This window comes from Limulus polyphemus, unplaced genomic scaffold, assembly GCF_000517525.1.
Source record: "Limulus polyphemus unplaced genomic scaffold, Limulus_polyphemus-2.1.2 Scaffold886, whole genome shotgun sequence".
NCBI classification, from domain to species: Eukaryota; Metazoa; Arthropoda; class Merostomata; order Xiphosura; family Limulidae; genus Limulus; species Limulus polyphemus.
The window spans coordinates 146,026-151,065 of record NW_013666496.1 but is presented as its reverse complement, the minus strand read 5'-3'; positions in this window follow the sequence as shown (position 1 = coordinate 151,065).

Below are 5,040 nucleotides of genomic sequence, written 5' to 3'. Positions count from 1 at the left end.
GTGAAGAAGGGAGCAAGTTGCACGTGGGGAAAAAAACGCACCTGATTTAAATGTCACACCTGAACGCTCACATCCTTTTAATTATGTTTGAAATTATGAACATTGCTCAACATCATGAAAATTAAACCTTATCTTCAATAAGCAATCCTGAAAAATATTTGGGGGTGCTTAACTTTTTTCCAGGTGTATATTTATAAATGTGGTACGTTCCTGCATTAGTACATAAATACCATATAACGTACTTTCTGCTGGATATTAAAGAGACTTGTTGTCAATAGATTTCCAGTGAGATAATGAAGAGAACTGTGTTCAGTATATTTCCAACTATATAATAAAGAGACCTGCGTCCAATACATTTCCAGCCGGATATTGAAGATACCTATGTTCAATAGATTTCTAACTGAATAATAAACTGACTCATGTACAATAGATTTCTAACTGAATAATAAACTGACTCATGTACAATAGATTTCTAACTGAATAATAAACTGACTCATGTACAATGGATTTCCAACTGAATAATAAACTGACTCATGTACAATAGATTTCTAACTGAATAATAAACCGACTCATGTTCAATAGATTTCTAACTGAATAATAAACTGACTCATGTACAATAGATTTCTAACTGAATAATAAACTGACTCATGTACAATAGATTTCTAACTGAATAATAAACTGACTCATGTACAATAGATTTCTAACTGAATAATAAACTGACTCATGTTCAATAGATTTCTAACTGAATAATAAACTGACTCATGTACAATAGATTTCTAACTGAATAATAAACTGACTCATGTTCAATAGATTTCCAACTGAATGATAAACTGAATTGTGGTCAATAGATTTCCAACTGAATAATAAAGAGGTATGTATCCAATAAATTTCCAACTGAATAATAAAGAGGTGTGTATCCAATAGATTTCCAACTGAATAATAAAGAAGTATGTATCCAATACATTTCCAGCTGAATAATAAAGAGGTCTGTATCCAATACATTTCCGGCTGGTTGACCATATTATCATTTAGAACTTTAAACAGAATAGCTTTAGATTCAACGAAATAATGAGTCAGATTTAAATTTTTTGGCCAGTGTCATCGATTCATGGGACCGAGCGTGGTCCTCTAGTGACCGAATATCGCACTGTAGATCTAAGGGTTTCGGGGTTAAGACGTAGCACTACCAGCACATCAGAGTGAATGTCAAGTCAACTATTCAGTAACAAGTATCAGAGTAGGCGATGGGAGTAGCCAACGAGTTGATTTTCCTTTAGTCAACGTTTCAAAATTAGAAACTACTAGGCCTGAAACACAGGGGTTTTTGGGCTGGCCGTCTATCCCACTGTGATCATAAGGTGTAGTTCAGTGAACAAACAAAGAAACACCTAGTCTTCTTTTAAAAACAGCACATTACACATGAAGATGTTTCGATATTTATTTATATTTTTATCTTTAGATTTTTTTTCAGCTCTGTAACAGTTCTTCAAAATAATTAATAAACCAAATCTCATCCGTATATAAAAAAAAAAGCATTTGGTGCATAATCATTCTCGTACTCTGTTCTAGCTGAACTTGATGAAATGCACAACATTGGGGGCAGAATATACGAGTAGGTCGTAGCTCAACTTGATGAAATGTACAACATTGGGGGCAGAATATACGAGTAGGTCGTAGCTCAACTTGATGAAATGCACAACATTGGGGGCAGAATATACGAGTAGGTCGTAGCTCAACTTGATGAAATGTACAACATTGGGGGCAGAATATACGAGTAGGTCGTAGCTCAACTTGATGAATTGCACAACATTGGGGGCAGAATATACGAGTAGGTCGTTGTTACAGTGTCTCTATCGTGCACAGGATAAATACTATAGAATTGTTAGTTTGTTTTGTTGTTCAGTGCAAAACTACACAATTGGCTTACTGTACTGTGCCAACCACGAGTATCGAAACCTGATTTTTAGCGTTATAAACCTTCAGACTTACCGCTGAGCCACTAGGGGCAAAATGAAATCTAATAACTTGAAATACAGTTTCAACAAATACACCCAAATACACTCGCCCAAATAAAATACTTAGTATTACCTCAAATCAAAAGAGTTTGTGTAAAATTAAAAATATATGAATGTCAAATAAATAAACGAACATATTAAATGATAGTGCTGTCCAAGTTATGTTATTTCCTACAATGGTAAAGCGTTCACTCATTATCATCAACAAATGGCACTAGTTGTTGTAATTTCAAAGTATTGTAAGTAAAGCCCCCTTTTTGTTTTCCTTTGCACATTAGCGTGTCTGTGGATTGTTTTTTTGTTTGTTTTTGAATTTCGCGCAAAGCTACACGAGGGCTATCTGCGCTAGCCGTCCCTAATTTAGCAGTGTAAGATTAGAGGGAAGGCAGCTAGTCATCACCACCCACCGCCAACTCTTGGGCTACTCTTTTACCAACAAATAGTGGGGTTGACCGTCACATTATAACGCCCCCACGGCTGAAAGGGCGAGCATGTTTGGTGGGACGGGGATTCGAACCCGCGACCCTCAGATTGGGAGTCGAGCGCCTTATCCACCTGGCCATGCAGGGCCCATGTCTGTGGAAGAATGAAAACAAAAAAATCAGTTGCAGAAACAATAATCAGGTTTCTATTCGTGTTGACGTAAGGCAGTTTAATAAGCTTAAATAATCTAAGCCTTCATCAAATGTTACAGTATCTTAGACCAAGAGCTTTTTAACTGCTTAATCTAAACTATGGTGATAACAACTATGAAATGTATTGTATTCAGTCAGATGGAAAGCGTGAAAGGAGCGAAGCGTGAAGACATGTTTTTGTAAAAACCAAATCAATCTATAAAAACGTGATTGTCTCTCCTAATGAACATAACTTCGAGTAGTAAATAGGCCAGAATATTGTTGGGTTATTTTCACTAATGTTTTTGTGTATTCTAATCATCGTTGTTAATGATCTAAACACGTTTATTGGATTTTAAAAACTGAATTAACTCACGAATCACGGTAACTTTTAGCACACCACATTAAGCCTGATTATTATGTACCTAGTTTTTACAAAGTTCTTCTGGATATTGTACTATCTTATTTTATCGAATTCTTTTTACTTAGCGCGAATAGTAATATTGCCTCCATCATGTTACCTCATACGAACTATTTTGTTACCCACACAAAAATGTCGCTGAGGACAGAAGTTTTGAGTGTACGTTGTTGTTATTTAGTTCTGAAGTCACAGTCAAATTTAAATTGTTAATCTGTATCAGAATTTGTCCTTAATGATTAGTTAGGACTTTAACTTCAAAAAGCAGTGTATGTCTTATGAAATTTAGGTTAAATTTATTATCAAAAGTGTTTTTTTTTCTTGTTTCGATTTCCCTCGGTGGACACAGCAGATAGTCCGATTTGGCTTTGTTATAAGAAAAACATACACACACTTTACTTGAGTAAAGTGCCGTAAGTATGCCCCCCGGGGGGGGGGGGAGCCCGAAGGGCCTGTCAAACTTAAGAATTGCCCACAAGGTGAGAGACATGCAATTTAATCTGTTTGAACTTAAGGTTGGTTGCACTATTCTGTTAAATAAATGATATCGATCAACCAGAATCGTAACTACAATTATAGGGAAATAAATTTAGGGGGCCTAATTATTTGTTATGCGGTTGGGGGGGGGGCATCTTTTGTAGCTACGCCACTGCCTGAGTAAGTGATATTTTAGCGCTACATTTTCTCGGATTACTTAGTATTTCATAAACAGACAACGTATTCAGTTTTTAATTGATTAGTTGCCATTAAATGTGAGCAAATGATTGAATATGCTTTAATAAAAGACAGCTGTTGTCCCGCTTAGTTGTAGATATGAAATATGAGTTTAATTCGATAGATGATTTTAAAATTTCGTACAGCAGATGTTAATCGACAAGCAGTAGGGCTGGGTCAGCAATGTTGTAGAATAACAAGTAAAATGGTAACAGCTTTGGTTAATAAATCATAGTATTATTAAAAGATTCACTAGATTTATCTGAGACACTACATAGTTTACACAACATACTCGTTCGACCAACGCATACCTCAAGCAACTGGAAAATGAGTATTTCTTAGGAAGATATTTCAGTCAAATTGCCAGAAGTATTGCCTCCGAGTTTTTGTGTGATCGGATTATTGAAATAGGCGCTGGCAAACCTTTGTTCTCGTACAGTAGATGGTCTATGGAAAGAGGACAGGGAGGAGGAGTATGCGTTGGACATGACAACCATTCGATGGAGTCTTTTACAGTGGAAACTACGCTGCAGGGCTATTGTTAAGATCCATAGCTGTCCAAATCGTTTTATTGTAACGTCTGAGCCTTCTTCAATGTATACTTTAAATACTTAAGCTTAATGGTTCATGTTGGTTAAGCACTGCAGTAAAAGAATACGATTGTAGGGCAGCTGATAAAGTTAAATAGGAACATACCTATTTCCCATGAAATGTTGCACTAATTCAATAATACATTAAATTAAGAACTAGTGTGCCATTGATTGTTTGTTATTGCCATTTTACTTAATTTTACATGCATTTACTCTGATCCTGTTACTATAACCACTGTTGGTAATGAACAGTAAGTACCAGATAAGTTTTGGAACGTACTGGGTCTAAACAATATCGCTATGCTGGTTCATTTGTATATATATAAAAATAAGTAACATATTCCCAAAAATATGAACGGTTTGTGAATACGAACAAACGTGGAAAAGGTATGTAAATTTGATGTTGAATTAGAGTCGTTATTATTTTGAATTCAAGAGAAATAATCTTACTGCTCAGAATTATTAGGTTTCATCATATTATGTTTGTTTGTTTGTTGTTATGTGCAATGATGCAAAAATGAACTATTTGGGCTGTGCCTACTACAGGGATCAAACCCCAAATTGCAGCACTATATGCCCTCAAGCTTACTATTGAGGCACCGGTATTACATAACTTATGTTCTTATGATGATAAGGGATTACACATGTAATTGAACATATGGTGGTGCTTTTGTCTTTTTTAAGATGCA